Genomic DNA, 23,045 nt, shown 5'->3' with positions numbered 1-23,045 from the left:
TGCTTATCCTGATGCTGTGGGGCTCCATGCTATTAACCAAGCTGCTTTTGTGTCCTTCTCTGATTCCATCAGAAAGCAGCATACTCCATTCCCCTACTGGCAGCAGTGGTGGCTTGTTATTTAACAGCAGTTTCACCTTTGTTGCCGAAGCTGCGAGTACGACTGGGCCCAGCGAGGAAGTGTAATTAAAGTTTGCTCAGACAAAGGCGTTTGGTGACGAGATGCAGTGTTGCTGAATCCACAAGGGGCACAATTAACTGATAAGAGTAAACTAATTGTTATTCATATTAAATTAGGGCACAGGTGATTTGGAAAATCTATAGACACTCCCATATGCTTTGCAATTTTGCATTGCAGATTATGGTTTTATAAGGCCCTTCTGGGATTCGGATTATAGAGGCAAAGCGTGGAGCTGTATCTAAACTGAACCTACTGTTTTCTGATTAACTACATGATAAAAACATAAATGTGCACATCAGAGAATTTATCACTGCATTTGCATATTAATTTTTCTTCCCCAGAAAGGAACACAACCGTTTTTTTATAGAACCAAGCCACTGCACTTCGTGACAACTGAGTGAACCCAGAGCCAGTGACGTGATTCCAGTGTTGTCACAGAACTGTTTGGAGACGGAGGTGGCTAGCAGGGATGGGGCATATGGCAGGGACATGTGTGGGAGATGTTTGCTGCTCGTGCTTTGGTGCTGCACTCTCATCCTCTGCATTTGGGTACAAGAAACAGCAGGACTGTGCTGCTGACAAGGGGCTGCACATGGGTTTGTGCTCTTCATGGAGTTCTTGTGCTTTTGGAGCAATGCCTTAGGAGGCTCTGTTGGTTTAAAAGAGCTCTGAAATGAGTATTTATAAACAGGTGTAACGGAAATGCTAAGTCACAGCTTGAAGCAGTGATTGAGCACCTGGTGGAAAGGCAGGGCCAGCCCAGGGGAGCTCAGGTGCATGCAAAGCACCTGGGTGACCCGAAGGGGTGGAGCCAGGATCCCCCCTTCCCAGACTTCATTTAAGGGTTGGCAGTGGAGGCAAAGAGATCTTGGTGGAGATCCCTGCCTACTTGAGGCCTTCTGAAGGTAAGCAGACTTTCTTTTTTTTGTTTCTCTGTCTATGGCTGCTGTACTGGGGCTTGTTCTCATTTGTTGTAGTCTGGGTTTTTGCCACCCTGCTATTATTGCTGTACTTTTCATTGCGTTGTAACAAGACACAGAAAAATAGTTGAAATTGCTTGTGTGATTTTTGGGTTGTGTAGGGTATTATATTATGATTATTTATGCACTTCAATGTTTTGCTTTATCAGTTCATTGTGTTGCAATCCCAGAGTGTCACAAGCTGTTCCTGAAGGAAGTTTTCTTTTAATAAGATCCTAACTTGCCTGGCAAATCAGTGGTAGAAAATGTAGGGACAACAGAGCAGAAAAAGGGACAGAGCTCGTTTTAACAGCACAGCTCCAGTGTTTTGCAGGCCATTTGCTTGGACTTGCTTGTAGGTCTCCTGGCCCCTAAAATCATGAAGGGCCTTTGACATGTCATCTAAAAATCCCCACTTGGGCTCGTCTCTCATCACATCAAGAGACCTAGTGGGAATCCCAACCCTGTACTTGTGTTCTTGCTTTCTCTCCTGTCTGTGATCTCTAGCTGTGGTACCTAGAGCAAAGCTAAGTCTCTGACCTGTGTGGAGCCTTAGGTGGAGGTTTGGGAGGCAGAACTTAATTACAGAGCAGCATGGAGAGAGCTGGATCACTGCTTCTGTTTGTTTGCTAAGTGGGTGCTTCCCAATGAATTAAAATCCCTCTGAGGACAGTTTGGTTGGATGTGATTGAGTGCTGTCTGGGGTGCAATGGTCTCTGAACAATCTCTGCTTTGGATTCTGGCCAAAGCAACAATCGGAGAAAGGCTGCAGCTGGACAAGGAGCCCAGGGGTTATTGAATCACTCCTGCCAACTCCCAGCAATGTGTTAAACCATTTCCTCTTTGGTGCTCCCCAGAGTCAGATTTACCTACAATGGGTCTTTAGGCTGTGAAGCTACTTCCAAGCTGTCAAGAAGCAGCGCTGCCTGCGGGGAGTTCGGTGCGGCTGTGCCTCTCCTTCCCCGGGCTCCGAGCTGATGCCTGGCTCTCATCTGGGGTCGTGCTTCAGGCTGAGGTCTCTCTGCAGGAGGAAACACTGGTGGTGAAGTGCTAGGCTTGGACTGAACTTGTTTGAAGATTTGAAGGGGAGAGCACCACCTGCTGATACGTCATTGCGGCTTTTTGCTCTGACCCTCTCCTAACTGTGGGACTTGCATATCTGTGAAGCATCCCAAGGGTACTCTGCTTCAGCAGCTGGGATGTGCGTGTGTCCTCCATGTGTGCACATAGACTCAAGGAGGTGAAAGAGCTCCTGACAGGCAGTACTGCCAGGGAGGAAAGTATATCCTTGTCTCATCATAAAGGTTACGATGGGCCATAGGGTGTCCTACAGCCGTTTTATGGTCAGAGAGGGGTTTTCTTCCAGCAGCCCTTTCACTCATATCAGGTTGTCCACTTTCCAAAGCCCTCTGCAGGTGCCTTATCTCTTGTGTGTGTCTGCAGGCTGTGAGCTGGTGCCCAGCCTGCACCTCCAGCTGCTCACCCCAGGCTGCAGAAGTCATGCTCAGTGATGAGGAAGCATCTCTGACGGCTTGTGTAGGTGAAGGCTGTGAAACAGACTTCCTAGAAGAAAAGTAAGGAGATCTTGGAGGGGATGACAGCTTTTATTTTTGCTTTCTGTACATTTACTAGAAGAAAAAGAAGCCTTGGCTCCAGGGCAGATTTGTCACAGAATTATCTGCTGATTTCCCCCCACTGAAGCCCAACAGACTAAAGGGCTGAAATCACTCTTTGTAGAGCAGCTAAGACATGGGCAGTTGCATCATGTATTGGAAGTGGTCTGTGCAAATAGCAGAACGTGTGGCTCTCTTCCATAAGAAGCTTATCCTCTGCTTGAAAACCCATTGGCCTCTGCCTGGCCCCCAGGGAGTAACTGGGATAGCAGGTGCTTGCTGGTGGATCTTTGTGCCCAGCTCACACCAAAGGAAGAACTAAGATCTGTTCCAGGGATTGAGTGGAACAGGCAGGGGTTCCTAAAAGGAGCGGCTTAAATAGGTTGAAGGATATATTGCATGTAGAGCTAACATTAGTGGTAAATTGGAGTTGTGGTTGTGAGCAGCTACTGCTCTTCCTTGAAGAAGGGTTTTCAAATGAGGGCCTCCCTTCCTAGTGTCTTTGGACAGGGGTGGCCCATCTCTTTCCTCATCCATAGGTCACCGTTCCTCAGCCCTGGTGTTTCTCTGGCTGCTGTAATGCTCTGTCCCAGCAGCCTGGCGCTGATCATCTGCTGAGCTGTACGCTGCTATTTGCTGAGCATTTGCCCTTGTGCTCTTCCCTTTGCCCTGTGCTGCCTCGGCTAATGAGGTTATTGTGCAGCCGGAGAGAGGCATCCGCTCGTGTTTGTGCCTGGCTGCAGCTCCGAGCAGAGATGCTCCTGACAGTGCCAGATGGCGAGGGGGGAAAGGGACTGCAGCTCTGCCCCCTCCCAGGAAAACAGCCTGGTGGGATTGTACCCACCCCAGCACCAAGGCTTTGGGGTCTGCAGGGGAGATGGGACACTGCAGGGCAGGCAGAGCACGCCAGGCTGCAGCGCCGAGCCTGGGCTTTGTTGTGCCTCCAATCCTATGGTAACAAACCTTACATAAACCTAGCCAGAAGCACAGCATTAATATTTAAAAAATGACATTTAAGGTATTGAATATACGCTGCATTCTCCAGAAGAATATCTATGTGTGTGTGCGTGTGTGTGTGCACACACTTGGGGCTTTGTTTTGCTTTTATAGTGGATTGCTGTGTATGTATTTTACTCGGGGTATTTGTGCTATAATAAGAAGGGGGAGGGAGCAGGAAAATACTGCTCTGTTTATATTCGCTGCTGTCAGTGGTGGAGCTGTATGGTTTAGATTCACCTCCTCTGAAGCATTCTGATTTCCAGCGAACAACCACCTTACTCCTGCTCCAAGACCCAGCGGGAGGGTTGCTGAGCCTCTCCTTCAGCCCTCCCCTGGAAACTGACTCTGGTAATGTGGCATGCTCCATACCCAGCATGCAAACAAGTTGGTATGCTAAAGTTCAAAGGGACAACCTTGGAAAATGTCAGAGCAGGCGCTCTGCACCGTCGTTCTGCTGTTCTGATCACAAAAAGGAGCTCTGAGTGCTGTAATTTGCAGGCCAGGGGCAGGGGAGGGACACAGCAATGTCTCTGTACGTGTCTGTGTCCCTCCTGAGCTTCTTCAACACTTTTCCCGGTTCCTTTCACCTTTGTGAGTCTTTGGAGACACTGATGCAGAGCTGAACCTGCAATGTTACTGCTCACCCATAATTTTTATAAATCTCAGGTGCAGCACATCTCCTCTCTTTCCTCCCTGAGTTTTTATGTGTTTAGGTTGTGTGACAGGAGTGCTTTTATGTCACTTCTCCCTTGTTTTCTCCTCTCTCTCCCAGCCCTGAAACAGTCAGTGGCGATGCCCTTTCTGGTCTCTCAATATAGGCCTCCAGGGACAGCTCCTGCTCATCCATCTCCCGCATGCCACACCAGCAGCAAGCCAGGGACATGCTGGAAAAGCATTGGGTCTGAATCTGCCCTTTGATATAAGCGGACATTATGCATTTTTAATAGACATAGAGCTCAGTGAAACCCTTAGTACTAGCTGAATTGGCACAAAATTCCGAGGCAAATTGTCTTTGGAGCTGATGTCTCCCCAGGTACCTTGCAGAAAATGAGCCCAAGGACACAAAAACGCTGCATTCTCTTTGATTTCGGGAGCTGGCTCATTTTGCAGAGGATGTGGCTGAGCAGAAGGCGCATGGTGGCAGTCCTCTGTGCGTTCTCTCCCTGGTGAAGGATTCTGGATCGGCCATCCCAGGGCTCTTTCCTACTCATCTGCGGAGCAGGTGTAGCGTGAGAGGAGGGGCTGCTGCACAGCACCTTCATTCTAAGCATCACCCTCCATCTCCAGCACTTCACCACTGGCCTGCAGCTGGCCAGGAGACATCCCTGTGCCCTGGCAGCCCTTTTGGTACCCCAAAATGAAAGCCTGGTGGAAGTGATGGGAACAACTGGTGAAAATCTGAGTCTGTTCCACAATACAAAACTCAACCCTCTGGGTACTGATGCTTTTTGCAGGAACTTGAAGGCATTTTATTTTTGTTGCTCCCTTTTGGTAAAGTGCAAGCAGTTCTCTCTATACCTATGTGTTACCATGGCACTGTAACCTTGCCAGACTGGGAAGAGGGAGCAGCAAGGCAGCAGCTGCAGCTGTAGGTCTGTGCACATCCACTGTGGGACTGGTAGCCAGGAGGTGATGGTGGAGTGTGGTGTGGGCTGGAAGCAGGTGGGCAGGCAGCAGTGGCAGGGCAGCAAGAAGTAATTCACCCCCAACCTCAGGGCTGGTTGTTGGCTTGTGGAAAAAGTGCCTAGCTGTGAGTGTGGCATTTTGAGGCATATGTACTATGGTGTTCAGCCATCTCAGAGAAATCTGCTGCTGAGCATGAGTCAGCCCTCCCTGGGTTAACTGTTAAAGGGCAGTATCAAGAGATAAGATCTTATTCTGGTCCCTGAGCCCTTCAAGCTCTTACTTCTCCAAGTGGCCCCAGTGGAGGGAAGGAGTGTCCCTAAGGTCCTTCTGCACTGTCATGGGTCACAGAAGTGTCCTGTCTTCCCCCTGTGCTTGGTGCAATTGTCCTCAGATTTGGGGGTGTGGAAAGAATGGTGCTAAATAAAAGGAGAGTTGTGTAACATCTAAGGAGCATGGCCTGCTGGTTGCAGAGCCCAAGTGGACTCAGCCTGGGAGCCATCAGTCCAGGTTCATGCACTACAAGGCATGGAGGGTGCTGCGTGAAGCGGAGCAGAGCTCAGCCTGCCTTCCTGAGAACCTTGCTTTCCATCTAGCATAAGGTCACTGCTCTGTCTCGAAATGGTGCTGAGCCTACTTACCAGCAGTACCAGTCCCTTGCACCCATCTCTTCCAGCCTCATGCTTCCCTATTGCTGCTGAGCTGGGAGAGCATCTCCCCTAGCCTGTGGCTGAAAACTCAGTGGGTGATGCCGTGGAGTGAGGAGAGCAGCAACCAATTCCTTAAGGGGCCATCTCAGAGCCTTCTGTGGCTTTTCCTCCCGTCGTAGGGAGAAGTGCCCCTGCCTAAGTGGAATAAATTGGTACAGACCATTAGCAGCGCAAGTCCTCCCCTGGCCGGGGGGAGGGAGGGGGCCGTCGGCACTGCTCTGGATACAAAGCAGTCTGCCACGCTCTGGCTCCTTCCTCCCGCATCCCGTTGGCCGCCGCCTCCTCCTCCTCCCTGTTTGCACGCTCCCTCCCTCCCTTTCTCATTCTTTCCTTCCCTTACCGCCACGCTGCAGAGAGGCAGACCTGGAGCACTGATGGTCCACGGAGGAGGAAGGAGCTCTCCCCTGATGTTTCTTTGAGAGTGAAACGGAGAGGCAGAGATGTGATGGAGTGTTTTTGTTGCTGCCTGGATTAAGAAAGAATACATTGGGGGGAAAAAAAAAATCCGGACCCAACAAACAAGGAAAAAGGGAGGAGAGAAGGAGGAGGAGGCTGCTGGGGGGAGCCCACTCCAGTGGGTGAACAGCTGCTTTGAATCGTGCCTCTGTTCACAGGGATTAAAGCATGAATGGGAGCAGCCTCCCAGCCACGATGGAGAGAGAAGGCGGTTCAGGCTGTGGGAATAAGGTAACTCTTGCCTCTTGCAGACATTGCATGGCTGAGCTGAGCAGGACAGAGATCCTTTATGCACAGGGCTGGGTGTGTGTATGTGTGCATGCAGCGGGCAGGGAGTGGGAGGATGCTAGAAAGACTCCAAGCAATTTTTCTACCTCTTTCAGTGTATTTAGAGGATGCAGAAGGGGTCTTCGGGGCTGCAGTGCTGGGGATCACTTAGCCTCCCTTTCTCAGGCTGGGTGCCTTAGGATGCCAGGCTGCCTTGCCTGGGGAAGGCTGGCTGGGAAAAAATGCCCATGTCTCGCCTCCAGGAGCACTGTGCTCCCAGCCTTGCCCTCCCAGCCCTGCACCTGCTCTGGGGCTCCCCTCGTGGGCTTGCATGTGGCTCTCTGGGATCTGCGTGGGGACTTCAATGGCCCTGTGCCCCCCACAGCCCACCCGCGCACCCTGCAGAGTGACAGGAGGGAGGTGATCAGAGTGTTGCTTTTCTCTTCCCTGGGTCATTCTCTACCTTTTCTTTGCAACAGAAAGAGGAGGGATTTAGGAGGAGGGGGAACTGAAATCTCTTTCATTTGTGCCAGCAGTGGTGAGAGCCAACTTTGAGGCTGCTTAAGGGGAAGAGCTTTCCAAGTGCTATCTTATGGAGGAAGAGGAGATGGCTGTGCAATGCCTTGCCAGCTGAGGAGTGATCTCCGTATCATGTTATGTTGTGGGAGTGGACTGGGATGAGAAATAGTGATTAACAGGCAGAAAGCCCATAGCGATCAATGAAGCAGTCCACAAATGACGCTTTCCTTTTCCCTGCTGAGCCTCTCTCTGACATAATTCCTGGATCTGTGACCCTGAAAGTCCTCATTTCTCTCAGCCAGAACAGAAAGCACAATTTCAAATTGCGTTGGGAGGTGGCTCAGCCCAGATGTTGTTTGGGAAAGCACGGAGGAGGTCCTGATGTCTCCAGCTGCAGAGCCCATACCCACTTCATTCCAGCCCTCACACACCGCTGGGGGCTTCTTGAGGGGTCTTCAGCTTGGCACAGGGTTAGGAGGAATTTGCTTTACTTTGCTAGCGACGTGTCACAGATCATGTGCGCACAGTGCAGAAAGTCACGAGCCCTGATGAGCCATCAATTGACTTAAGAGCTTGTATACACCTGTAAGGAGCTCACGGCCCGATGTTTGCTATGGACTCAGAGGCTATGCAGTCTGTTCATAGGTCTTGTGTGATTGTCTGACATCTACAGCGAGGTGACACCAACTTGTAAAAACAGCTGGGGTTGTGTGTGTGCATGCCTATCAGTACGGAAGATGAGCTGTGGAAATGTGGAGTGGAGCTTCCAGCCATCCTTTTGTTCTGAGTAATGCTTGCTTATGTGAGGACATTCTCCTGAGCCACTGAGGTGCATCTTGCTGCCTTATTTGTGTCATGAGTGCTTCCCTATATGCATATCTCTGATGGGAATGAATTGACCAAGATGTGTTTTGAGATGATGGTTGGGATTGCTTGGGTAACCTGACGCGGTCGGGGTGGAAAAGGTGGGAGAAAATGGAGGTGCAAGGGAAAAAGGTAAAATAACTTTCTGTAGCACTGAACTTTTCTCTGTATCGGTTTCAAAGCACTGAGGAAGGGGGAAGATGTTCTGAAGAGGGGATGGAGTAATAAGGCTGTGAAAAGGAAGGATATTATGTCAGAAGGGCTAAGTCTGTGATATGGGCCAAGAGCCTTGGAAGTGGGCAAAGCTGGCAGGGCAGTGGAGGCTGCGAGAAGGGGAAGGTATCTGAGCAATATTTTTGTTCTTCTGCTTGAATATGTTGGGGTGTGTGAGAGAGGGAAGAAATGCAATCAGTGATGCTGGCTGTGAGTGCTTTCCCATCTCATGCAGCTGAGTTCTGAATCCCTCCTGTCTCCCCATAGGCATTCCTGGTGAAGCACTCAGCTCTCTGGCATAGCACTGGGAACCTGGGGTCAGTAGCAGGGTGGTAACTGCTCTAATGAGAGCTGCTGCTTCTAAACTGGGCTGACCCAAGGAAGGTGCAGGAGATGGGATGCAAGCCTCGTGTCTTTTCTGTTCTCTGTGAGGGCATCCAAAGGAAAGGTCTCCCTCTACATGCGTATGTTGGCACAGAGAAGAACTTTCACGAGTGTTAATTGGCATCTCAATGCTTCCTGACCCATCAAGGTGGCTCAAAGTGGAGAGTGAATGCCATCCTGCGAAGGGGGAACGGTGCCCAAAGCCAGGGACAGGACTGTCACCTTGGATGTGTCACATGCCCGGTACAATGCTGCTGGGGTCTACGGTTCTGTTCTCCTGTGGCATTGTCCTCATCAGGGCAGTGTCTCAGCTCCAGCGGTGCCAGGATTTTCTCTCTCCTCCCCTGACCTGCATTCTTTCTATGTTTTTCTGGGTTTTGCTCTGCAGTTGTACATGCTCTGAGGTGAGAAGAGCCATGAGTGCCACTGGTGTGTAGGGTTGTGTCAGATCACCCACTAATGCAGCTGATTTCTAGCAAATAATTTCCCTAACAGGGAGATCTGGCCTGAGCTGACCAAGAAACCTTCCAGTCGCTAAGTGTGCGCACACATCCCACTTGTGCAAAGCTGGCTGCTCAGCATCACAATAATGCTTTCTGAAGGGAAAGCAGTACATCTGCCCTTTGAATTTTCTCCAGCACTCTCACACTGCAGCAGTGGAAGTCTTGGGAAGTGAAAAGCACTGTCTTTTAAGGGATATAAGGGCAAATGTTGCGATTCTTTTTCTAGTGTTTCATGCAAACCTGCCCTTTGCAGTACCTTTGCTCTCTCTTTCCTTGTTTCACTGCTGCCAGCTCAAGAAAGTTGTGCAAAAGCACTTCATTCTTCAAACAAAATCTGGTGGGCTGATGTGAATGCACAGGAAGAGAGGATGTGGTGCTGGGCTGTTCTGCGTCACTCTGCATTTTTGTCTTGCAGGGATGAGCAGCATGAGAGGCTGCCTGGGTTCCAGATCTGCTTCATGTCTCTGACTCCCTGGGATGCAGCAGACCTGGGTCAGCATCTTTCTTGGGGTTCTTGCCCTTTGTGGCTTTCTCACCCCACACTTTTTTTTTACAGCTCTCCATTGTAAAGTGCCATGCAGCAGTCTTGAAAAGCTGGGTGGGCCTCAGCTGTATTTTTTGTTTGGGCACATGGCTGGAGGTGCATCTGGTGTGGCTTCAACCCACTCTAAGGCAAAGCATCTTCTGGAAGCAATGTCATCAGAAGGGGCCTCTGCAATATCTTTTTCATGGGTCCTCATTCTCTGTCCTGAGTTGTCCTTTGTTTTATTTGAGGAGGTCCTGAACTGGGAAACTACTAGTGATTTGTTTCTCTGGTGGCAAGAGGGGGTGGCCTTTGCCAGCTGCAAGGCTTGAAGAGTGAGGATGGATTCTCCATTTTTCTCCTGCCAACCCCTACTGCTTATTTGGGTCAGCAAGCTGATGTCAGGGCTGGATTCACCTTCCTGAAGCTAATAAGGGCCTTGCTGAGTGAAGATCACAAGGTGTGGCTCATAATTAATCTTAATATCCTGATTAGACACGTGGACCGCCCCCAAGTACTCTAAGTAACACAGCATATTACTCACTATTGAACATATCCTCCTACATTTTCTGATGGGAGCTCCGCACCTCCAGGGAGCTGAGAGATGGGAGAACTGAAGGCAAACAGTTCTCTGTGCTGGGGAGCAGAGCCCAGCTGTGCACTGCTATGGCTCTGTCCCCGAGCTGTAGGCATGCTAATCTGTGTCCTTCTGTCTGTGATATCTTATTTGTACGAGTGGAATTTGCACTTTCTCACAGGCTCATAAAAATGACTGATGTGCAGCGTATATACCCTGTGACTGGAGCATGCTCCCACATGCAGCTTTGCACGCTGGTGTTTTCCATCCTGCCTTTGTATAGAGGTGTGTGCTCTCCCACACCCTGCATGCTTCTGGCCCTGCCCCGGCACCATGGAGCCCTTAAGCAATTTGCCAGCTGCAGTGGTACTCAGCATCCCATCCGGATGATCCATGGGGAGCACAGTGTGATATTCTTGGCAGTGACAGCAGAATAAATAGGAAATGCTCAAGATCCCCTTCCTGCCTGGATCAGAGCTGTTTTCCCTCAAGACAGGAGAGGAGCTAACCTTCTGTGCAAGGCTTCTTGTGCTGTTCTGTAACGCAGGTGATATTTCAGCACTCAAAGGGTGCATGGATTCATCGGTCACTGCTGGCCTAGCTCCAGCCCATACGCTGCCTGCAGCGCTATTTATTGTTAGCTCCCAAGACGTGGTTTGCTGCTCCTTGGTGCTGAGTGCATCTGAAGCACAGCGTGTAAGTAAGCAGAGGAAATGGTTGTTGGTGGAAGGGGAGCTAGATGCTGACAAGAAAAGGTGACTGTGATCACACTGAGAGTCTCCTGGCAGAGATATGGGAGTCCAGAGAAGAAATTCTGCCAATTAGAGCGGACAAATCTTTATAAATACATACAAGCCCCCAGCTCTGACATCTCTGAGGAAGTGATTTACAGCTTTGCAACATGACTGAGAATACTCTCCATCCAGCTCCAGGCTGTTGCAAAGGCGTGCGTGCACTGTGGAGCCCACTGAAGATAGATCTCTGTTGGTCCCTGAGTTCCTTCTGCGACGTCTCCTGGAGACTGGTCATCCTCTCTGAAATAACAGCAGCTGGTGCACAGCTCTCACAGTGAGGGAAGCAGAGCTCGGACTCCCTCCTTCCATTCCTGCCTGGTGCACTCCTGACCGGTGGGTTGGGTTGTCAGAGGCAATTGCTCTTCTGCACTGTCTGCTGTCTGGGAACCCCGTCAAAGCCCAGTAGACTGGGAACTGTGAGCTGTGGCGCAGAGAGTGGTGACTGCAGAAAGGTGGGAATCCCTTTGCTTACTGATGTCAGCTTACATAGATTCAGCTGTAGAGTAGAGATGTGGACAGTGGGAATTTGTCTGGAGCTGCATGTCCATGGCTGCAGTGCCCAATCTGCACCCAGATGACTCTCCAGCCCCATGAATAGTGTGGAGGGGGACAGGACCCCAGTCTCACCAGTGCTGCAGCTTGCTCTGGTCACGGGGGATGAGACATGTTTTGCTTTGTGACAGTGGACAAGCATGTCTCAGCTGCTTTCCAAAATGCCCTGGCACAGTCCCTTTGCCAGATTTGGCACCTGGAAGACAAGGAAGGCTAATTCAGAAGAAAGATCTCCACTCTGCCTGTTCCCCCCCCCAGCTTCCATTCAGCTGGAATGAGACCAAAAGCAAATGGATGGATGCTGAGGCTCTGCTCTGGATTTCATGAATGGATGAATGTAGAGAGGCAAGTGGGGATTTTGAGGGGATTTGGAAGCCTGCTCCAGGATTTGTCTGGCAAGCAGAGCATTTATAATACTTCCAGCATTATGACAACATAATGTCAGCATGATTCAGGTCCCACTCCTGGTCTTGGTGAATAAAAAGCCCAACTCTTATCACCACCAGGAGGAGAAGGATCCCACTTCTGACAGGCTGTAGTTTTGAATAGCCCTACTCTTGTCTCCCATTGGTGTTTCAAAGCAAGAGCTGAGATGCTTCTGTGTGCGGGAGAGGAGCAGAGCTGCACCAGTGGCACTGCCCTGGAGCAGAAAACATGAAGTGAGAGAGGAGTGGGTGCCTGGGCCACCTCCCACATCCCCTGGGCTGCTCCATAAATACCAGCGGGACGCTGAGGCATGCTGGCTATGCTCCTAGCTTTGTTGTTCCATCTGCTTAGCAGCTTCTAAAGCTGAAGAAGAAATGTATACTGACACATTTCTGTTAACACAGGTGGCCCTGTGAGGGCCAGGACTGTACTCACCGGAGTCTGTGAAGGAAAGTCCTTGCAGGAGACCCACTACCTGTAAAGGAGAGAGCAAAATGCAGCAAGTGCTGGGGAATGACATTGCTCTGACCAGAGTAGGGTGATCTGTGATTATTCCATTTGAGTTCCACAGACTGTGGCATGGAGGGTAAATCTGGAGCTGTGCTGAGACACTGCTGGCCCTGCAGCGCTTCTGGGTCATGCTCTGCCATCCCTCCATCCCCACAGGGATGCAGCCACAAGCCCAAGGGAAAGGCTGGAGTTTGTGGAGTGTACAGGAGGTGAGCAATGCTGTGCTGTGCCATTAACGAGGTACATTAACCAGATGATGAGGGAGCGGCCTGATAGGGCCGTTAACTCCTGTCCCTTGCTGTAACAAAGCTGTAAAACCCTCCAAAGGCATCAAAGCAGGAGAGCAGCACTGTGCTGTTCCCTGCTGAGCCCAGGCCGAGAAAAGAGCAGCTTTGCAGGAGGGATTTTGCTAGAGGCTGGATGTGATACCTGGAACCCATTTTGGCTCCTGAATAAGCTGATATTTCCTCTGAATATTAGATGTACCTGTTGATTGCTGAGAGGCAGATAGAGGAGGGGGCCAGGTCTCTGAAGGAGGCAGCAGGACATGTGGGGTCAGCTGCAGTCCGGGAGGGTCCTGCTGGACCCTGGGGAGCTGTGGGTTCTTTGGGAGGGGATTGCTGTGCTCAGATTAGCAGGATGCTTTGAGATGCTGCTCCATGCAGTGGTACTGAGAGCAGCCTCTTCCTTGAGAGGCAGCTTTCACCTTTCTAGTGGCATGTTTTGCTTCTAATTTGGGAGACAGAAGTGAAATCTGGCACAGGCCTGCCATCCTTGAAAGGCTGCCAGCCAGTTTATGGCACTCTCTGCATGTATGCTCCCTGCAGCCTCGGTGAGACACAAGAATTGCTCACCCTTCCTATTCTCAGCTCTTGCAGGGACGCAGCACCCCCTTCCTCCCCCCTCAGAGAGCCTGACTTTGGCTGTGTGATGCAGGCTTGTAGGGACATTCAAAGGTTTATTCGGATGGGCTCTGATCCTCTTGGATGAATGGCAGCTGGTTATGGAGATTAGAGCTACAGAAGTCACTATTAATGAATAATTTTCCCACTGTCTTCCTTATAATAGTGGTGTATCCACAAGGCATGACTCTAACATATTCATTTTCAGTGAGTGTGCAGCTCCTGGAATGCCCTTCTGCTAGGGTTTGGAAGTACTTGTTTCTCTCTATCAGTTTCTGCTTCATTCCAGGCATGATTTCCACTAGGGAAGAGTTGCAGGAGCAAACATTTGGTGCTCTGAAAAGATTGGGTGGGATCTGAGTGGTGAGGGTGGGTGTCAAGAGCCAGGATGCTGAAAGATATGGGTTGCCTTAGCTCTGAAATTCTCCTGGTGCAGGCACAGCCACAAGTGCTGAGGAGAGAGCCTGGCAGGTGGAGCCAGGATGGAAGTGCTCTGGGCTGCATCCTGGCAGCAGGGTGGACCTGTCTGGATCCCAGAGGTGTCAATTCTTTCTTTGCCTTGAGCCTCAAAAAAAGGGAAAACGGCAATAAATAACGCCTTCCTATAAATAAAGCACAAAGAACTGTGTGAGGGGAGCTGCCAATAAATACCTTCCATGGAGGAGGAACTGGCCACAGCATGGTGAGGATACCGGGGTTATTGTCACCGTCATCATGTGAAGATGTGCTGGGTAGGAGCATGTAGCACACCACACACCTGCTGCCGAGCACCTGCAGGGCTTTGTGCTGGCAGGACCTGTGCAAATGTGGTGAGCAGGGACCCGAGCTGTCTCCCAGCTACTGCCCTGTTCCCCGTTTGGGAAACTTGACAGCTGCAAAGCTGCTGGTGGCAAAGGATTTGTTACAATCCTCTGAAGCTCTCACCCCATGCATGCACCTCCTTTCTTCCTCTAATTTATCTTTTAATAATGCTGCCAACATTATTTCTCATCTCTGTCTTGTGTGCTCTGTGCTCTGCCTGGCAGTCCCTTTTGTCTCACCCAGGCATCTTGAACCATACTGCTCTAATGGGGAGAGACTGGCTGCTGAAGTTAATAACTTATCCGCCAGCCTGTATCATTCCTGTTACAGAACAGCTGTGGACAATGCAGCAATCAGGGACTGAGCCCTTTCTCTATGGGGGAAAGTATTTGTGGAGGAGGTGGTGTTCCCATTCAGGCTGGGATCGGCCCAAGCATGGCCATGTGCAGTACCGAGCCCTCCTGCATGCAGGCATCACTGATTTCTCCCTCTCTGTCTCTGGCCCCGTTACTGCTCTGGCTCATTTTCAACTCAGTCAAAGAGTTAAAGTTTGCCTTATTGAAGATTAGTCATCTTTAGTGATGACATTTGCTAGACTGACAGTTCCAATCAAATGTCAAGGGCTGCACTTGTGCTTAAAGATACTTTTTTAAAAAATAAATTAAACAAATAAAATCAACCTGACGAAGTATTAACACAGTGAGATACATCTGTGCTTTCCTACACTGTGGTCTGAGTTGCTTGAAGAGGCTTCCAGGGTGGCATGGCCTGGAGGGAGCATTGTGTGGGTCTGTGCTGTGTCCTGCTGGTACTCTCTTGCCTCTGCTCTGTCCTTGGGCAAGGAATGGCCTGCCCCTCTGTCCCTGCCATGAGCTTGGTGACGGTTGTAATAATAACGATGTAATTTGCTTGGTTGATTTGCATGCAACATAATTACCGCATGATTACAATATTCTTAGAGCAGCCATTACAAAACCCTCCGGTTTCTCAGAGCTCACCAAGAGCTTATCTCACTCCTCACCTTGCATGTGTGGCCCTGCAAAGGAGTCTGCCTGGCCATCCCTGTCTGCAGCTCTCTGTCAGGTTACACCCGCGTGCTTTTAGCTGCTTGCACATTTGAGCTCCTTGATATGAGACACTCTGTGGTTCATGGGGAATATTTCCCTGTGTCCTGGCTATTCTGGGGGCAGGTCAGGCTTGGACAAGGGATGGAGATGCTCTCGGACATGGCAGGGGCTGGCAAGTGGTGCTGGGGAGCTGGGCAGCAGCAGAGGCACTTGTGAGGATGGGTCTTCCCATAGGGGCTGCTTCTTCACTTTGATGTGGGCTGAGAAACCGTTGGCTTAATTCTGTCCCAGCTTTTATTTGGCTTCTGCATTTAAGTGGAGAAGATCTGTGCTGAGTTTGGCCTTTGGGTGATTGTAAAATGAGGATAAATTACCTTCTCCAGGCATGCATACCAGCACATCAGATCGGTGAGAGCTGTGCTTTGCCAGCACCTCCGGCATCAGAGTTTGTGCCGTTTCTCTATTTAGCCTGTGAGCTACCTGAGCCTTCCCATTCCTGTCCAAAAGTAGGTAGGTATTTTCATCTCACCCCTAGAGCAAGCTGCAGTGCAGGTGAGCCAAAATCACTCAGCCATGGGGAAGCCAGAGTCGGAACTGGGCTTGGATTGGAAGCTGGACAAACTGTGGATTTAGCCTTTGCCTTCTGCACTCAGAGTCAAACTGAGAGCCAAATCCTACCTCCTTGGGCAGTGTTGGAATGGTTGTGGGTTGATTGGATTGACACACAGGTTTGTTTTGCTGGTAGACACAAAGAAATCCTTTCCTTCCAAATGCCTCTCAGCTGGCAGACGGGCCACGTTATCCTGACAGCTCCAAGCATGCAGGTTCCTGCGCAGGCAAAGCTTCAGTGCTTACTCTGGAGAAAGGAGATAGGGGAAGAAGGAAGGGTGCAGCATGGAAGAAGCCCTGTGTGCTTGCTTTGGGCTGGCACCATGGGGTGAGGAGACCCTCCTGGATCTCAGCGGTGACGAGAAATCAAAGGGAGGTATTTTTAAAATGACCTTCCTGTTTCCAAGGAGAATATTGTGTAGGTTTGTGGCTGCACAAATGGGCTGCAGAACGGCAAGCAGCGATTGACTGTGTTGCAAGCTGTTGAACTGTAGCTGGGCGTTTGCTTTATCATCCCAGGTCCCCCCCCCACCTCTTTTCCCTACTGTAGCTTGAAAGAATCAATGTTAATCCCTCAGTCCCATTAGTGACTTTTGCAGAGGTCACAGGCTGGCTGTCTCTCTGTGTGCTGTTTAACCCCCCCCCCCAGCACTGAGCAGGGCTTAGGATTTGTGCCTCATCTCTTTAAAGAAGCCATCTAATGGGGATGGGAGCTGGGGATTTTCTCTGCTTTCTACAGTTTTGGGCTGACTTCTAACCAGACAGCTGCATCTTTGCAGACTCTGTCCCTCAAAGCCACAGGAGTGAAAAGCTGCAGGAAACGTCAATGAAAGGCCCTGTCCCTCCAAGCACTGCTGCTGGGATAGAAATGTATTTCTGCAGCGTTGGGGCAGGCTCTGGTGCTGGATTGTTTGTCACTCAGCTACGGAGGACTCTAGAGCAGGGTGAAGCAGCGTGGAAGCGCAGGCCCTTTGTTGCGGACTTGTCTGCAGTGAGCAGGCGGTGTGCAAGAAGGCAGGAATTTACATGCGATGTATAGCACAGAAGCTCTTCGGTTTGAATTACCTGCATGGCTGCTCTTAGTGCTTCTAAAACGCAAAGCAGCCAATGCCAGGCTCCTGCAGCTCCTCATGAGCAGCACACGTTGGAAGTGGCTCTGTGGGGTGGGAGCACAGATGCACGCATGTACAATGCACCTTTAAGATCTTCAGTGTTTGCTGCTGAAAAAAGAAGAAAAATGATGGAAATGAAACTCCTTAATGTGTTTCGGAGTGCGTGGTGGTGGCTTGCTGCAGCGGGAGAGGGCCAGCAAGCTCACTAGCTTTGCAAGGCTTCCTTTTTTTCCCTCTTTAGCACACTAGAATTAGGTTATTAATAACTCTTTTACAATAAAGCACGATTATTTTTTGGGGGGGAGGTGGGTGGAAGAGCTCACTAATTAAAAGAAAGTGCTGGCAACCCTGAAGCCAGGTCCCAGGTGCTGACTTGGTGATGCTGATGAAGGGCACCATTGCATCCCCCAGCTGAGAAGTCAGGTGTCAGAGTAGTGTGGGAAGTGAGATCTTAGTGCAGGGGCAGCTGGGAGCTATTGTTAGGGTTTGTGGCTTGCTGGGTGTAGCTCTTCATGTTTGATGGCCATATTTGATGGAGGCAGCTCCCAGCGTATCCCAGACACCCTGCACAGCCAGAATCTCACATCCTGAATTTCGTCAGTATGGAAAGGTCTGTGGCTTCTCTCAGCCACTGACAACAAAGATGTGAAGGCCTGCTGGTGAGGTGAATCTCGCTTGTTATTTTGACAGCTGTGCCAGACATTATCACCCAGCTACGTTAAGCATGTTTAACTTGTTAGGTTTCTTTGGGCAGAGGGAGAAAGGCAAGTCCCCAGGGAGCACAGTGTTAGCCTGGCATCTTTGGCTCAGTGATTCCATGGCGCAGATCCTGTGAAATCTGCTGGTCGGGAAGGGGGGACCTGGTTGTCACAGCCTGACACCTCTGGTACATCGCTATCAACCCCTTCAAACAAAGCATATGCAAAGCCTCTTATGGAGCTGTGGAATTTAGACCAATCATGGTGAAATTGGGTCATCCTTTGTTAATGTCACTTTTAAAAATCTATGGAAGTCAGCGGTGCGCAAAATATTCGGTGTCATGCAGACCACGCAGATGGAAATAGAGTCCAGAGATACGTCTGCTTCTGACAACGTTGACGTGGCCTTAGCTGAGCGAAGGGCTATTTCAAAGCATTGCTGTGTCACCAGCTCGAGAAGACTTCACGGAGAAGGACGGGAGAGCTGATGTTGGAGCCCTTTTCTCAGCACGCGTTCACCCACAAGCAACCTCAGAGAAAGCTGAACGACTTTTCATGGGTGTCGTCAGCATTTCCCCAAGATAACAACTCCCAGTTGTCTTTCTATTTTGGAAGTGGGCTGTAAGTCAAACAGCTTTTCATCTTGAGAGGAAGAGAGATGCTTTTTAAAAACGGTGCGTGAAGTGATCAAGGCGGAGTGGGTGTTGGGAGAGATTTCTAATCCAAGACTTGAGTCAACCCACGGCTTTCCAGGCTGGGACAATCCCGATCCCTCAGCACATCCCCTGGGAGCAGGCAGGGCAGACCTCCTGCTGGCCAGAGCCTGGCTGTTGAGATTCCCAAGGACCCACACTTCCCGCTGCTAAGCACGTGACACATTTTTTTTGACAGTACCTTGCTGAGAGCAAGCAGATTGCAAAGCCCGCGTTCAACTCTCTTCAAAAGCATTGCAATAAAGCAATACCTGCTGCTGTGATGCTGATTGCTTTTTTTGTACAGAAAAGGAAGCACATTTAGGACAATGCATTGAACCTCTTAAGGACTTAGCAGAGGGTCTGTTTCGCTGTTGGAAGCGGAGAGATGTTAGGATGTTTGCTGTCAACATGAGAGCAGTGCCATCACATCTCCTGTCCTGCTTCCAGCCCTGCCCATCTCTATGGGCATCTGCCAAGGCAGAGCAGTGAGGGGGGGTTAATCTGGAGAGAAGGAAGTTTCTGATGCTTGTTAAAATTTGGCTTAAGCTCTGCGACTCAAGGGTGTATGTGTTTTCCAAACTGGTGGGTGGTTCATTCTAATTCTGGATATGCAGTTTATTCACATACACAACTAATCCCTTTTTGAATCCTGTTAAGTTCTTGTTCTCCTTAGTATCCTGTGGCAATAAGTTACAGAAACTAATTGTGCTTGTGTTGAGCTCCCTTGATCCACTTTGCTCACGCTTGCTTTCAGTTCTAAGTGTTGTTCTGAGAAGCTCAGTTTGGGGTTTTTTTTGGTGTTTTTTTTTTTTTTGGTGAGACAATCTGTGTTCTCAATCCCATTCATTGCAACCAGCAGCTCAGGACTGGAGAGTGTCACGTTTGGATTCCTATGGCTGGATCTTGTTCTCCTCTTGCTGGCAGAGGGGCAGCAGAGATCAGAAACATTTCTGGTGCACTTTCACTCCCTTTCTTGATTAGCAACTGGAGCACCGTGTTGTTCAGCCCTTGTGCTGGGTGTGCTGCAGCCTTCTGCCCAGAAAGCTGGGAAAAGCTGAGGGTGGAGTCAGCACCCCCATATATTGAAGAATAAGTAATTCTGTGTGTGCATTACTCAGTTCTAGCAATGCTCTGCTTAATAACTAAACAGCAATTAACTTAGTAGTTTTGCTACTATACTTATAATAGCCCCCATTAAAGTTATGGGGTTTCTAGGCAGTTACGGCTTACAGAGTAATTAACGAGCAAGAGGCTTTATTACTACCTTCATTTTCAGCCAGTGCTTTACAAGGGTTCTCTGCCAAACAGCAGCTCCCGGGCAGGACCCTGTGGGGCTGCCCCTGGGCTGGATGTGGGGCCCCTGGGGCTGTGCTACTTCCCATGGGCCAGGCAGTGGTGCTTGGTGTTCCTGGCTGCTCACAGGGGATGTTTGTTTGGGTGGTGTGGAGAGCTTGATGTTGTTCCATCTAGGCAACGTTTTTACTGCGGTGACTGATGTATATACACAAGCTCATTGAAACCCATTCTTCGGATGAACGTGCTCCAAATAGCTTCTGTTCAATGGGGGGGAAACCGAGGAGCAATGACGTGAGGCTGAGCAGCCCCAAAGGAAGAGGGAAGGGAAAAGTGACGCTAAACCTGACTGCAGGGCAAACCGGTGTTCCCTATGGCAAGTGTCAGAGCTGACGCCAATTAGCTGGGTTTAAAAAAAAGAACCTTCCATGTTTAATAAGCCAACACGTTACTGACACATGGCCCTGGGATTTATTAAAGCTTTTTTATTAGATGAGTGCCCTTTTGATATCACCGTGCCTTGCCACCATTGCCCTCTGCCGGAAGACGAGGAGTCTCTCCCACCATGTGGCACAGCCCTGTGCTTTTGTCAGATCTGTCACCAGCAATTATAGGTTTCCAACCTGCACGAAACACCTTTGTTTTAGGAGTATTTTAACTCCGAAGTTGCTTACAGTTGAGCTAGTGATTTGTCTATTTTGCTTTGGTTTTCAAATGTGAAAAATACTTTTGCTTTCCGTAGAGGCAAACAGAGCGTGTTCTTTTTAATTAATTCACGTTTAAATGTGTTCCCCCTTCTTCTTTTCCTGGAGGAGATGGCAGAAGCCTACTGCAGATAAAACCTGGCTTGTCTCCAGTTGTTTTGAACCTTTCAATGGGAGAAAGAGAGTGGTATTAGGAGGGGGCAGGAGGGGAGCGGATGCCTGGAAGAGGAGCATTGTTTTCCCCACAAAAAGCAGCAAAGATCCTCAGGCAGCATTGGTAGCAGGGGGATGCTGGGCTGTAGGGTGGCAGCTTTGAGCTGCCAAGCTGTGTCCCTTCTCAGCAGCAGCGCAAAATCGGAGGCGACCGTCTATTTCCTCACTGGTATTTGGAGGAGAAAATGGATTTCACCTCTTGCAGCCTTAAGGGATGATGGTGGGAGGGCGCATGGCTGTGTCATGCCGAGGCCCTGGCAGTGTTAGCTGCTGGGAGCTGAGGCCTCGGGAGAATTCTGACCATGTCCTTCAGTCAGATTTCCCAGGGTCATCAATACAGCATTGCTTCATGAATTAGTGCTGAGCACCTGGAGCGCTGCGGATGCCGGGGTGCAGAAGTGTGGGCGCCAGCTGCAGGAAGACACGTTCCCATGGCAGAGCACTGTCCCCAGGAGCCTGAGCAGGGCTGGGAGCAAAGCTGTGCTGGCAGCTGGAGCACAAAGTGGCAGATCAGTGACCACGGAGCCGCTAAATGCTCAGTGTCAAATTAAAAGGAACTGTTGCTGCAGAGACCAATGTACAAATGGTTGGAGCCTCCTGGTTTTCCTCTGGTGAAGGCACAGAAGTCAGAGCAGTGCCCCAGCCCAAAGGTGCCCGTTCTTCATTGCACAAAGCCCGGAGTCAGGCTGTCCTGTGAGAAGATGCAGGTAATTTGGGAAGGGATTAGCAGGAGGCAGGGAAAGGTGAAAGCACTGGCTCCGGGGGAAGCTGCCCTTCACAAATGGGACATTTGGTGCGTGCCAGCCCATGCAGGTTACCTCCTTTGCAGGGTTGCTGTCCCATACCTGCTGTGTTTGCAGCAGAGGCACTGGAAGGTGTTGGGGCTTTTCAGAGCTGCCCTTCTGTGCTCTGCTGGTGTGCTCAGAGGGCATTTTTGGCTTTCGTAGGGAAATCAGAGGATAGCATTGTGCAGTGCCTTCTGTTCAGGCACTGTCAGAACGGCGGGATGAGGCCAGATGCTCTTTCCTGAGGGCACCATGTGCCTTGGCAGCGTGAGGCCGGCGGGATCTCTCTTGCTTTAAAAGCTGGACAGGGATGGAGCAGAAGGCTGAAGTTTACTGGAACAATTCCTCCTCTTCCTCCCTGCTTTACTTTGTCTGGATGAGGCTGATTTCTCCTGTTCTGAAAAAATTAAGGACAAAACCAGGTTGCCAAGAGATGCTTCCTGGAAAGCCTGCAGGCTGTCTTGCTATACAGCACTTATCCCAGGGCTCAGAAAGGCTCCTTACCACTAGTTCCCTGAACCGGAGTGCAGGAAGCCCAGTTCTCAGTAGAAGGGACATGTTTGGTGGCTGGTTTGGGGTTTTGTTGTTGTTTCCTCTGGACACCCTTGAAGAATACTGGCTGTCCTGGGTCACGCTCACTTGGCACCATGGTCTCTGCTGCAGGTTTTGGTGTGGGTATAGGTCTGTCCCCAGAGAGACACCTCTGGAACTGGCTGGGAATCTTCAGTTTGTAGGTTTTGTGTAGGTTAACGTAAAGGAGTCCCCGAGTTTGTTGAGGATTTGCATGTGTGTTTGAAGGACAAAGGCTGATCTGTGTTTTCCCTACTCCTTGTTTCCCCTGGCAAACGAACACCTCTGTGATTAAAGTGCTTATCTGGAAGAGGCAGAAATCCATCCAGGGACTTGAATATCACTTGCTTGCACTTTAAAGGGACAACCCATCAGTTCCTGGAGCCGTTTCACTTCAAGTCTTCCCTTGGGCTCAGTGCCAGACACTGACTGTGTAGCCCAGTGGTCAAGGCTCCGACAAGGGAAATTCAGATTGATCTGAACAGGAGTAAATTGGGGATTTGAGCCTGGATCTCTCCAAGACTGCCCAATGGAACTGAGGAAAAGCAAGCTCCAAGGCTGTCAGGAAAAACATCAGCAAAGCAGCATCTGTATGCATCACATCCATAACCTGGGTTTATGGAGCTCCCTTGTGATTTAAGGAGAGGATCTGATGGTTTCTAGGGCACTGCAGGGAAAGAGAACAGCCAGGCAGCTCGTGGCTGTGAGGGTGAGAGATTAGAGCTGCTGCCCAGCGTGGAGACCTCCAGCCTTTGTCTGCAGTGATCTTTGGGCTATCCTGTGTCTGCAATGCAGCCCTGGAAGCAGCAGGCTAATGCATTCCCCCGCCAGGGAACAGTGGTACTAAACTGCTACCCGTGTTTGCAAACTGTCCACTGTGCATATCCCTGCTAAGTGATGTACTTCTCTTGCCAAGATACTGGG

General features: G+C 50.2%; 1 protein-coding gene across 9 annotated transcripts in view; it reads left to right on the top strand.

The window, feature by feature from the left end:
• Positions 1,048-23,045, top strand: part of B3GAT1 (beta-1,3-glucuronyltransferase 1) — a 37,073-nt gene continuing 15,075 nt past the window's right edge. For 4 of the 9 annotated variants that reach the window (XR_002432635.1, XR_002432634.1, XM_021375994.1 and 1 more), the window contains exon 1: positions 6,302-6,771. The gene's annotated coding sequence lies outside the window, so the exon portion shown is untranslated. Of the gene's footprint in view, positions 1,086-6,300; positions 6,772-23,045 lie in introns of those variants that run through there. The other 5 variants (XM_021375997.1, XM_021375996.1, XM_021375991.1 and 2 more) reach the window with 4 other exon arrangements.

The sequence above is a fragment of the Numida meleagris genome, chromosome 23 (genome assembly GCF_002078875.1).
Source record: "Numida meleagris isolate 19003 breed g44 Domestic line chromosome 23, NumMel1.0, whole genome shotgun sequence".
Lineage (NCBI taxonomy): Eukaryota > Metazoa > Chordata > Aves > Galliformes > Numididae > Numida > Numida meleagris.
The sequence above is the reverse complement of the archived record's forward strand: the minus strand, read 5'-3'. Positions and strand labels throughout refer to the sequence as shown.